The sequence below is a fragment of the Temnothorax americanus genome, unplaced genomic scaffold, assembly GCF_048541705.1.
Source record: "Temnothorax americanus isolate GAGA-0224 unplaced genomic scaffold, ASM4854170v1 Scaffold5, whole genome shotgun sequence".
NCBI classification, from domain to species: domain Eukaryota; kingdom Metazoa; phylum Arthropoda; class Insecta; order Hymenoptera; family Formicidae; genus Temnothorax; species Temnothorax americanus.
In genome coordinates, this window is record NW_027509657.1 from 4,390,068 (window position 1) to 4,403,702 (window position 13,635).

At 39.2% G+C, this 13,635-nt stretch overlaps 2 protein-coding genes across 2 annotated transcripts in view; one reads left to right on the forward strand and one right to left on the reverse strand.

The window, feature by feature from the left end:
• The window catches only part of Lolal (longitudinals lacking protein-like), a 146,960-nt gene that overhangs the window by 63,285 nt on the left and 70,040 nt on the right, over nt 1-13,635 (forward strand). The window lies entirely within an intron of this gene.
• Nucleotides 1-13,635, reverse strand: part of LOC143903717 (cilia- and flagella-associated protein 276) — a 111,066-nt gene that overhangs the window by 30,502 nt on the left and 66,929 nt on the right. Inside the window, exon 2 of the mRNA XM_077417573.1 lies at nt 6,517-6,603. The gene's annotated coding sequence lies outside the window, so the exon portion shown is untranslated. The remainder of the gene's footprint in view (nt 1-6,516; nt 6,604-13,635) is intronic.

The following is a 13,635-nucleotide window of genomic DNA, read 5'->3' on the forward strand; positions in this document are numbered from 1 at the left end:
ACAGATCATCATTTTATTAAACAATAGAAAGTACTTACACATTAGAAGAGTATAAACTTGTGAAAACTCTATCGATGTCATCATAGGATTGTATCTATAAAAGCCGCCTGTGCTAAAAATATATTAGCTATTGCAAAGCTATATACGCATATCTTTCCAATGTAAGAAAGTGTTTAAGTGTCTTGTCGATGCGACATTGTTAAAATAAAACAAACTCGCATCCTTTTACCGTATGTATTACGTCAAGGCAATTGCGCGCATTTTCCTTTGTAATTAATCGTTATCGAAAGCATGTTACACTTGGCGCGTAATCAAGCGATTATGACGCCGACGATGACGATGACGACGCGGCGACGCTAAGCGGCATGGCAGTGGGGACGTACGAAGTGAAAGTGAGTCGAGCATTGTTTAGGAAGCCTCGTTCCTGCAGCGGCTCTCAATGATGCCTTGCATGCCGGTATCGGCTTAGGAATGGATATCACTAATAAAAAATGAAAATTTAAAAGAAATTAATGATAAGAACTTACTACGCACAAAAATAATTTAACTATTTAGATTCACTGCTCGATGTTTTCATGAGATAAGGTATGAAAAAAACGATGTCATTATGGATATGCTAAGGCGTCAATAAGGTTTGTTAAATATACGTAGGTGTTTATGCATTTTGATCATTTCGGTATTTTAGAACGCGCCGAATTTATTTAATAAATTTTCATTAATTAAGCGGCAGAATAATTAGTTCGCACACAATTGCAGCCTTTAGACATCGAAATCATCAAATACGGGAGGCATCGACTATCGACGTCCTTGGTTTTCAGCGGCGCGAAAGCGTCGACCGTCGTATTTTTCCTAGCGCGATCAACAACTCGCTCGATTGCGGAACATTAATCGCAACGAAAAGATCGTAAATGCAAGATTATTGATAGGAGTTCGAGTCCGGTTGTAAAAAAATCAGGTTTCTATAATAGAATTATTTATAAACTATCGTTTTCTGTCTCGCTTTAGGTCTTTATCCATATAAATCGATACATCACAATATTTTTAACAAAATAAGATACTATTTTTTTTTTATATGAATGTGACAAAAATCTTATTTATTTGGGTTTACGAATCTTTCGAAAAATATTTTTTATTTTGTATCGCGGTTATACATGGAAAGCGCATTGCACGTATGATTTTTCTAATATTTCTATTAAATTTGTGAATACATATGCTCATTGTCAGTATAAAATCCTATTTTTCTAGGATATATAAACTATATAAATTCGAGAACATCTCGAAAAATAATAGTCGAGGGAATTTGCATGAGCTGAAAACAGACACGACGTACGTGATCATTTTTTATCTTACAAGTCTATGTTTAGACTTAACGAAAATAAATTATACTACACTGCAAACTTCGCTGTTTTTTTTCTTCTTTCTTCATCGTGCGTATATACAATTTTTTACATGTTATCGTAGGTCAGACATCGTGGAAAAAATAGCGTCTATTGAAGAAATCGCAAACAAATAATATAAGTTATTAATATTAGAACTCTCCTCGATCAAAAATTTTCTTAGACTAATAGCATGGGCTAGACTACTAATGAGAGATCTATTGACACACTTTTTATATCTAGTGGAGAAACTTTAGTAGATCCTACCCAAATTAGTTCTTCTTTTTCATTTATGTACATTAAAACATCAAAGCTTGTGTAACCAAGAAATGCAATGTTCTTTCAAGCAGATTCAAATTTTCTGGAATTATTGTGCAGAGAAAATGATCTTTTCAAAATGCATCGATTCTAGTTACATTTTACATTAGAAAACAAATAATCTAATTTATGAGCACAAACGCACGATTTATTTGAAAAAAATAATTTTACTTTTTAGTATATTTTAGATTTTTTAGCAACATGAAAAATCGATGAAAAATGTATAATTCTAAAGAAAGTTCCATGAAAGTACCTATATTGTTTGTTTCTTTTTTGTTTTCCTCTTTCTCAATATATATGTACAAAATGTAAAATAAATCCAAATCATATATCAAGTGTGTTTGGTTTATTTGACTTTCATTAAATATGCATTTGATCGCCCCAAGACCCGCTTTTGCCTCAAAACCGATATCGATCTCGAATTCAAAAGACGCAGTACGAAATGTACGCCTTCTCGAATCGCACACGAACATATAGTTATTTTATCGTTGAGGGCTATAAATAATTATCACACCGTGGCGTACGCTCTCTTCCGCATTTTTCCCGACTTCTCGTCGCCTTCCACGAAGAGAGGGTCCTTCTCGCATGATCGAGAATTAAATCTGGCATGGATGAAAAGAAGCGAGCGTAATTCTTCGGGAGTGTTTCGTGCTCGTCTGACCTTAAGGAGACGTTCCGTTCGCCAAGACGCGCGCGATACCATCACGTGCGCGCGCGCGCGCATGCACGGATATCACCCACACGGAAACGCGTTTATTTATGCCGGACTCAAATTGGCAAGCACCCAGAACCCAAAACGGCAGTACGAAAACTGAGGCGTCCGCCAGCCCCAAATCCGCCTTTTGATTAGGGTTCCCAGCCCGTACCGTGTTATTTTACATCTCTTTTTTTCTTTTATAAAACGAGGCGGAAGCGGTCCGGCTCTTTCGAGATATTTGACTTCGAGCGAAATAGGGCCGTCGACCCTTTCCCTATTTTCTTCGGCCAAGAGTTCGTCTGATTCACCGCGGGAATCTATATACGAACAAAGGAATCACAAAGGATGCCGAAGAAACATTATTCTTCCAATTCGATTTTCAACCCGCAATATTTATCACCTTGCTATATACAGTCGTATACTGAGAATTATGTTCTTAGACAAACGAACGTTCATGCATGCTTACTCTAGGTATACCTGATACAAATAGAGTAGCAGAATAGAATAAGGCAGCAATAGTATCTGTTGATACTATTTACTGGTTGATCCATAAAAGTGAGTTGTATTCTATTTTCTTTAACATCTTTAAGGAAAACGTCAATCAATCAGTTATTATTATAGATAAAGGTATATTACACACATTTCTTAACTTACCAAGTGGAAGGCGTACGTTATTTAAAGTTATCTAGAAATATCAGAGATAGTTTCTGTTGTTTCACCCACGTTGAATGTGATCGTAGAGTAAAGTGAACGGGGCAGTCAGGTATGTGCAAGAAATCATGCGCATCGTACGCGGTCAGTTGACGGAAGTCAGCGTTTGTACAAGGTGCACACGACAGGTCATTGGCCCGCAAGAGTACACAAGAGGACAAGCAAACGAGCAGACATGATCCCTCTTGCGGGCCATTGCCGACACAGAGAGAAGGCGGTTCCTCCCATTGGGCCTCACCTGCACCAAATTCCTAGCTGGTCGGTCGCGGTCGTCGACCCTAGGAGAGAACACGCGCCTTGCACCGCGCTCGCCAGCCCTATCCGGAAGAGATAGATTTTGTCCACCAGGTAGATATTACGAGACGTCGAATCGAATCGAGCCTTCATCAAAAGATGGCCTGGACATCTACTTAATCTTAGGATGTTATACCTAGACTAGCGTCTATCCCTTCGATTCTCTATACATTGTCGGATAAAAGATGTAATTTGAAAACATGTTTGACTTTCTACATAAATTATCGATATTAATATGGAAAAGCACATTTGCATATATTTTGTAAATCTTTCCTAGATTTTTTGGCAGAATAAAAGTGCAGAATTAAAAAATTTTAATCGTTTACATTAAGTTCCTTTATGCATAAATGCGAATGTGGTGTCTTCAAAAATTTAGTTTCTTTTATGTCAAGACTGTCCGTAATGCGATACCAAGCTAGCAGACGATGAGAGTATGAAACTACACGAACTTGACGAACGCACTGTTGTGAAATTTTCGTTTATACGATTCCCTGTACATTAAACAGCACATTGGTCATTAATATACTTCGGTTCTAAATAAACTTCTCGAGTCACGGATGCACGTGCGAACTGTGAGAAAGTCGTCGTCGCGGAGTCGTGGTTGACGCTTAAGGTAGCTTTTTCGCGCGACAAACCATTCCGCTGACGCGCATCTTATACCACGCGTACCATATTGAATCCAATGCGCGCGCTATCGCTATAACGGATATGCTATCAGATATCTCGGCGTACAGGACGGCAGGAGTCCTTGAGTCGTTCGATCGGCCGCCGCACGTGGAGCGATACCAACTCGCTAAGGTCATGGGTAACGATCTGACCCGCGACTATGCTCGTCCTCGCTATCGTCCCTCTATCAGTGTAACCGGTTGCGAGGCGCTATTTCGTCGTTAGATATATCTCGTATATTTTGCCTTCCACGGGTTGCGTGTCGTTCTACGTGACGTTACGGTAATATTGACCAAAAGTAGAATGGGAATTGACCCGGTTCATTCCAAGAAAAGAATACGTCAAAAGTGTTCCAAACTGCAAGGTAACGGTGCTTCAACGTTACAGATGGTATTATTCTATAGATATTATGCAGAGTATCCGTAAAATAAATCGTCAAACTTGGTAGTTTTACAAAAATTTTTACTACAAACAAAAGTGTTGTTGGAAACTCGGACTGGAATAATTTTTGGACCTATGATCTACTTTTCTCATTTCCATAATAAGTATAATACAGTCCCAAAGATTGGCGATTCATAGTTTGACTAATTCAGGGATATCCTATATATAGTCATTGGAGATATGACGTCTTTCTATACTCGCAACTCGTCGCGTCGCGTAAAAGAGTCACGGTCGGTCTTGCTCCGCGCGTATACTTGGCGTGAGACACTACCGTCTCTTGATATTCTCTCGACGATGTTTTTCTCGGTCGGAAGCAACAACGTGATTTTACGTGACGCGACGATTTACCGATTATATATTCGTGAGTACGATTAAATTTCGCAGAGCTATTTTTATCATCAAATAACTGGAAGCGGTTGATGGCGTGTCATTGATATTTTTGCTGTTGAAAGCGACATCGGTATCGTTTTTTCCACAAATAAGCTCTATCACGAGTCAAAATTTTTTAGAATTTAATATTATCCATCATTATGTCTAAAAAGTTAAAATAATTTAATTTTGGCTTACATTAGATTAATTACGAATGTTTCGTATAAGTATTAAATTAGATTTTGTATAGATAACGGAAATAAACTTGAGGAATCTCTTTTTCAATTATAGTCTAAAATAATTTTTATGTTAATTTTTAAATCGTAATTTTTACGGTTATTTTCATATTGGTATATTTTCATAGACGTCTTTTCATATACTTTATTTTATATTGTATTTTTTTTAATTGATTCATATTGTAAGAAATTGCAAAGAATCTTTATCTCGTTGGTATTCAAAACCATAAAGACAACATTGATTAATGTGTGAAAAAATCATAGTGCACGCAGCATATTCTCGTGGAAATTCTCGAGAAAAATTAACATCAAGGAATCCCCGCTAAATTAGCACTGATGTCAAAACGATATCATTGCATAATAATGCATACAAAGCCATGACCTCGAGCAAACTTGAAGGAAATCCCGCCGTAATATAATAAAGCAACGATACGCATTTTCGCACGCGAATATTAACCTGAGGTTAATGTGAATCCCATATGTGTGATAAAAATCACTAACCACTTTATGATACCTTTAAATGGCGCGACAGGTAAATAATAAACCCCCTTCCTCTCTTTCGTTTCATTTTCTTTTTATTAAAATCTTAGAAATTCACAATAATGACTCTATCATAAACAGCGTAAAAAAATACTTTTCTTTAAAGGAAAATATACTCCAAATTTGTTAAAAAATTTATCATTAAATCATTGGCTCGAATCTTAAACATCTGCATTTCATACAAAAGAATTACTCTTATTGCAAATTTCTTATCGCAAGTTGAGATTTTACGAAGACTACAGACTACTGCAGTTAATGCAGTTAATGCAGTTAATGGTTTTGTAACAAGCCGGAAAAAATTCTTCGGCAATGAAATAGGATATCGAGCTGCCGAGTAATAAATGCGGCTACATGCGTGGGACGTGCGCACACACACGTCGGCTCAGACAGTTCGACACTCTCGGGTATTACCCGCCGATTCCTTGTAGATGTATATACTGCATATCTCGGTAGACGCGCGTTCATTTGCGAATACAATCGACCGAAGAAAATCATCGCCGACGTAGACTATATCCACGTTAAGCCGATGCGTAATAGAAAATGCGTCGGTCGCTTTGCATCACTGCCCTGACACACCTACGATTTCTACGCCTCTAAAAGCGCACCTCGCCGAGTCTTTAATTGCCCGCACAATCGGTTATCATACGGCTATTATATGTATATGGTTATTGCACGGAAGTTTTCTCTAAACATTCTCCGCTTATTTAGTCTCGCTCGTGTCAACGATCGATCGCTTCCCAGAAACGCAGAAAGATATAATGTGATAATCTCCATCACGTTTCTTCTATAATAAATCATTACGGTATCGCTGTTACGCGAAGATAGTTTCATCGACGCAGAAATTTAATATGAATGAATTATCACTTACGTTTGAAGAATCAAGAAGGAACGATGGCCGAGAGACAGCTCCAGGATAAACAGACGCGATGACTTAGCAGATAAACGCTGACGTATTCTGGAAACAATGACACATACTGTTAGAAAATCTTTTTATACATCGTAATATACATGAATATATTAGTTTAAATGAAAACTTGTCTATCATATAAAATTTTGTTTCCACTAATTGCGTCAAGTCAAATCTTAATAAATTGACGATATTATTTTTGCACCTCTAATTTCAAATTATAGATGCATCCAATCTCAAAAATATCTTTTATTTGTCAAAAATGTTGTATTATTTAGAGACTTAATAAATATTTCTTCTTGCGTTAAATGCTAATGCCAAATCGCAGCTGAATTAATCGCCGCGAGCGTTATACTTGACGATCGATCAATCCATCGTAAGGAAAGTTGTTTTGTTGAAAGCAAGTCTCATCGTGAAACTACTCATGAATCCATCGTGAGAGTTTACGCGATCGGTCCATTGGCAGCTGGATACCAATAATACCCGGCACCGTTCTAACGCCGATCGAAATGCCACATCCTCACGAGAATACACTCTGCCATGGGAAATCGCTGATTTATCAGCAGTCTAACCACAGGTGTCGTTCCCAATATATCCGATCAGACATGTACGCGCTTGATGGAAACTAACGAAAAATTATTACCATACAAGGCATTATATTTTCTATTAAATATAATATTTTACTTTTTTTAACTTGCAAACTTATTTATCAGTATACTAATTTTAGAAAGAATGCAAGTAATTACCCATTAGAAGCACAAGCTATTAGATATAAGTTTCGTGTTTTTTCTCGTACAACTTGGCATATGATTTAGCAATCGCATTTCAAGATTTTTGAATATTTTGTTCTATATCATATATTCTGATAAACGCTATATTACGATGATATTAATTCTACGACTTGTAATCTGTCTATACGTACATTCTTAACATCTTTATGTGCCAAAAACAAATGTTTACAACTTCAGTTTTCGTCGAGTGCGCACTAACGTATCGGCAGTCGTTAGTTTGAAATTCGACAATGCGTTTGGACGATTAATGGATACTAAATATAAATGCGACGGTGAACGTATAAACAACGAGAGTGTATATTTGCACAAACGTGGCGCCTCTCTAGAGCGCTCTAGAGCGATTCACGTCTATGATCACGTCGCTTACACTGCAACTTGATCGCAATACACAGAGTGAAGCATTTAAATGAAATCACTCGTCTCAATTTCGCCGTGGGAGTCAGACAAAGATGATTTATTCGAAAGGACTATAGCCTAACAATAGCTCTCGAATGCAATCAATCCGCTTATCAATCTACTTTTATTTTGATATTAAACTCGTGCGTTTCTAAGTACGCGTAATGTATAATATTTTAAGGAAATCATACAATAACTGCAGTATACTTTATGCAGTTGTCAAGTATGAACAAATTAAAGGTTTAGCGATCTGTATTACTTTTTTGAATACATATTTTTATTTGAAATTCTTCTCTAGTTAAAGTACAAGTAGCGTAGAAATAAAATTTATTCGATAGAAAGCGAAATAGCTTCAAGTGACATTTGACTTGATTTGTATAAGGACGCTTCATCCGAGTGTATTCATTGAATGAACGTAATCACGTAACACGCGTCAGTCAGCGCCACGCTGATTGCGCTAGCGAGATGCAAGCGAGATTGCAGAGCTTTTGTCTCGCTAGTAAATCGTAAGCCCCGTAGGTCAGCGACGTCGATTGCGAGAAGTCGTTCGCTTGCCTAACTGCTTGGTCCGACTGACTAACTAACTGACTGACTGGCTGGCTGGCTGGCTGGCTGGCTGGCTGATTGACTGACTGACTGACTGACTGACTGACTGTGCGGCTGATTGGCTGGCTTGTCCGTTCGGCGTAGGCCGTACATACACACGTCGCCGTGAGCAAAGCAAGGTCAGGGCCTCGCGAAACAGCTGTTAGGCCTAACCCAACCCACATACGCGCGCGAAACAAACTTACGCGTACTCATTCGTGAATACCGCTCTGTTTCCGCGCCGGTCGGTCCACCCGTGTCCGGTGCCCTCTGATTACCGCCGACGTCACTCTCTCCTATTGTGAGGCGTAAAGGCGAACTCGCGCTCTCAGTTCACTCCCGGCGATTAGCGCCGATGAATCATCCGTGGTGAGAGAAAGGCGAATGATGTAAACCGAACATCCGCGTTAAATAATGAAAGAAATCGAGCCACTTCCTGTATAGCTTCGTTCAAATTGTTGATTATTATTTGAAAATCAAGGGTTGCATTTGTTATGATTGATATAATACTCGTACGAAGCATATCGTAGATTTGTTATGTTAGATCTTCGAAGAAGTCACGAAACGGAAAATTTGTCTTACCATCACAGGTCGTGCACTATTTTTTGTTTACAATTTATTTTTTTTACGGAAGCTTTTCTATTATGTTAGTTTATTGTATAAGTTTCTGTACAGATAAATACGGGTGCGCGGACTATAATTTAATGACTAATTTATTGACAGAGTTTTCTCTTTCGTAGTGCCAGGTGAGTGAACGCGTTTATCTGTATCACGCGTTATTCCCGTGGAAATCGAATTTCCGTCTACAAGTTGATCGTTATAATGTAGATAATTAATTCTTGTGTATATTTCGTCGGTCCCCTACGTGTCTTACAAATAGTATGACAGTTTACTCAAGCTCCTTCTTTGAAGCTAATAGGTATTTAGTTAAGTATTAATACTATCTAAGTCTTATACTCGAAGAACACAGAGATACAATGTACAATATTCTTAATAATTACAAGTGACATAACTCCTTAGTGATAAAAAAGGCTGTGAAGAGGTAGGGAGAGCAGGAAATGTTGTTTTATGCGCATTTCCGCCGGCATGCGCCACTTCGGGTGTTGCTCAACAGTCGCGCCTCGACGCAGATCGATTGCTTCTCCGCGATTCTCTCGCCCCGGATGCTATCTTTTCGCATAGGTCACGTACGATCGTTCCTCCTACGAAAGACCGCGAGAGAAGACGGCGACGGCCTTGGCGACTTCGGAGAGAAAAAGCGCGCTCTCTGATCGTGATCTTTGGCGCGGCCGCTACCGTTCGTTCGAACACGAGCGAATGCACGAGTGCACGCGTGCACGCTCGTGGATGCGTGTGTGCGTGACACCGCGTGTACTTTAAAGGCCCTCGCACAATGCCAGGCAACAAGCAATAAGAACAGGAATCAACCAAAAATTTATTAATACAACTTAAAGAATTCAAACGCTATAATTGGTCGGCAACAGGCAATAGGCAAATAATTTCCAACATGAAAGAAGTTTTCTGTCTATTGCCTGTGTCACCGTCAATTCTGCATTGATACAAGACTTCTGATTTCTGTTCCCTGTTCCTATTGCCTGGCATTGTGTAAGGGTCTTAAGAGTCCTCTTACAATGCACCACCAACGGATAAACGTGCGTTACGATAACACGCGCGTCACGTCGACGCCTTCGACTTTGGTCTGTATGATCCCTTAAAGTTAACGGTGTACGCTCGTATCGTGGATGTCACGTCGCGCCATGATTAATATGAGGAAAATAGAGATATGAAATAGGATAGAAATTTGAGAAGACAACGTACAAGCTTTGCTGTTTCTCTTCAAAAAGATCTGACCATATTTATCTGCTATGTAATTCGTGTTGATATCGTAAATTATATGGACTGTATGTTTTGCGTCTTTATATTAATTTGTACAGTCTATATAATTTACGTACATATTTTAGATTAAGTAGAGTCCCAAAAAGAATTTCGTTCGTGTATGTAAACGCTCTGCACAAATGACACGTACATTAGCATCTATTCTTCAATTCGCAAGTCGATAGCCTTCGGCTTTGTTAGAGTGAATGTATTCAGCCTTCGTTCATTCAAGAAGAAAAACATAAATAAAACCACGGTTTAATATTATGCGTCGCGCGTTCTACATTATGATGAATGACTGGTAGTTTGATGAATATCTCTAACAACGCAAAGGTTCAACGTACAAGAGTATTTTTTATTTTTAATAGCCATCAGATACATGATAGCTCTTAACAGAACCAGAGCAAATGACGACAAAAATGTAATTTACCAACTTGCTTTATATGCAACTGCATGGCATGTTATAAAGGGAGTAAAAATGATTGATTAGAGATTAGAATATTGATTAGAAATGATTGATTAGAAAATCATAATTAATGTAAAAATATTTATTTTGGCATTAATAATATTACTTAATTCTGTTAAAAAATATAAATAATGGAGAATATCTTCTAAAAATTATCATATTAAATATATAATGATGCATATGAAATATATGTACTATATCGTACCGAAAAGCTATCTTTTTTCGTGAGAAAAGTCGATGGTTTTCGCGTTATGGCGCTTGTCAAGCGTATCGCGTCGTACCCCGATCATACCAATAGAAATAGTAAAATGCGTAGGAAATCAGGGAGTGGTGCGTGCAGCGCTAAATTCTCACGCCGAACGTGAGCGTGTCGTACGTGCGTGCGCGCGTACGTAGATACGCGCGAGAGAACACGACGTGGGCGTTCTTAGGTGTGGAACGGGGGCGAGAAGAAGGTCTCCCCGATCGGGACGATCATTTGATCGTGACTCGAGACCACGAGCAAGATCGACATTTTTTTTTTTTAAGTGATCGTAGGGACTGTTGCGCGAGTAGCCACCTACGAATGCTTTGTGCGCGACGACAGTTTCGCATACGATTACCATTTAAATGAATAATAAAAACATTATTATTAAATAGGAGATATAACATTACATGTTTGAGAGATTTAAAGAGATAAATATAAAATAATCAGACTACTTGACTAAACAAATCTACGAATGCTACCATTAATTTAATATCTCGTTTTTAATTTTTACTTAAACGATAAATTTTATTATAACTTGTAAATTCAAGCATTAAATATTCAAGCTTTAAATTAAAATTCTATTTATACATCATCATAGTTTATTATAAATTAGATAGGAGCATATATAAGCTTTTGTTATCTATTTACAACCTGGAAGCTCAATTTCTAATAGTCCATAAGTTGATTTCTGTTTATATCATTTATATTGTGCATAAGAATATTGCAGAACATATTGTCTAGCGAGTCGAACCGCAAGCAACAATATCTGTGAAACTAATAATGCAGTAATTCACGACTGTGGACGTCTATTACCTATTGAGTCTCAGGAGTGCGAGAGTTAACCCCTCACGAGCGTTTCACGCGGCGTGTTTCACGAGAGTCCTTAATCTCTTAAACAGCCTTCGTCTTTGAAAGCGGACTCGCTCTATCGAGGTGCAATCGCAATAAAACGGAATCGGTCGCAAACAGTCGATTCATGGGGGATTTATGACAAGCGGCGGTCTCCCGCGGAGCGGACTGTCGTTTATGAACGCACTTAATGTTCAGAACTGGGCTGCTTTACCGTCATTTTTGTTGCGACACAGACCGGCGGTACATCCTTTCGGATGACAGCGTACTTACGAGCCAGAGAGAACTTGATAAAAGGGTACATAATAGTATGGCGCGCTTGTATGTCAAGAATTAAGAATAATTTAGATAATATTTGCAATAAAATTATGTTGATCTTAAGGAAACATGATGAAGTACCACCACTGGTATATTTGATTTTCCTACCGCAGCGAGAGAGAGAGAGAGAGAGAGAGAGAGAGAGAGAGAGAGAGAGAGAGAGAGAGAGAGAGAGCGAGAGAGAGAGAGAGAGAGAAACGTCACTTTTAATGCTTCAGCAGAAGTAATTTCATATTGTAGATATATAGACTTAGGATTCAGGTTTCATCTACGGTTTAAGAAAGTAAGAGCATCTAAGCAAATATTATTAACACTAATTTGTATTCCAGAATTTTCACTTCTTTCTTTTTTTTTCTCTTTATGTCTTGCCTACCGCTTTTTAGGACTATTCTGAAAGCAATCTTTACTCCGGCGCAAACTTCTCTCTACCGTTCTCGACTTTCATTGCTCGACTGAGATTGGGCCGAGTGCTTCATCATTCAAGCAAGGAATTACGCAAACGGCTCGCGACGGACGGCCGTTCATCCGTCTGAGACTTCCCAGACTTCGCGACTCGATCCGTCCGTGTATCTCCGGGGCCCGATCTCCGAGCAGCACGAGTGCGGCGGCAGTCAGCATTCAGTGGCTTTCAGCTTCCGTGGGCCGATATATCGGCAGCGACGGCGAACGTCTAGAAAACACGGTATGGAGAACGCGAACGTCTTATTATCGTGCGTTCCGTAGTCGTCGCCTAAGCGGCCGGCCTTGATCCTTTAGTGCTGCAGTCGCCCGGAGCCCGACTACTCGGCGCGCTACTCGCCACTTTCACTGACTAAGTACTCCATCCTGTCCTGTCCTGTCCTGTCCTATCCTGAGCGCTTGGTACATGCATATGTACACACATACGCGCGTTCATATGTACATACGCTCGCGCATTATGCTCGCCTAGCTAAACCGCGGGTACACAGAAACGGCTCTCAACCGGTACCAGCTCTTGCCTCTTCACCGCATCGCGTCACGCGCGCGCACCTTTGATTATCTCCGAGCGCGGTCCCGTTAGACCCGACGCTATAACAAAATACACGTTGCCCTTTTTTTTCTATTCCCGCGGGCGCGAAGCGGCATGCCTGGGCTGATTGCGGTACGCTTCCTTGCCTGTGCATGCGCGGGGACGAGTTATCGCGTTTCTTTAATGACAGGGGATTACACGTGAGAGAATCTGACTAATTCTTAGTTGGGCATCTAGGATAACTGGATGTCTCTAATTTCGGAAGAAAGTATATATTTTTTGATTTATTTCAGTCGTATCATTACTTTCAAACGACACGCGAAGCAATTATTTTTTTACGGCCCATAACTCTTTAAGACCCTATTGTATTTTGAAACGCTCATCTTTTCAGCTTTGACAAAACTATTAGAAATCTATTTTTCCAAAAATAGATATTTTATTTACGTTTAAAGATACATAAAATTGTTGAATTGTTCGGCTTACATCCGTATTACATTCCGTATTACATCGCGAGCAAATCCCGGAGCGCGCGTTATCGGGCACGGTGGCAGGTCGATACCTGCAT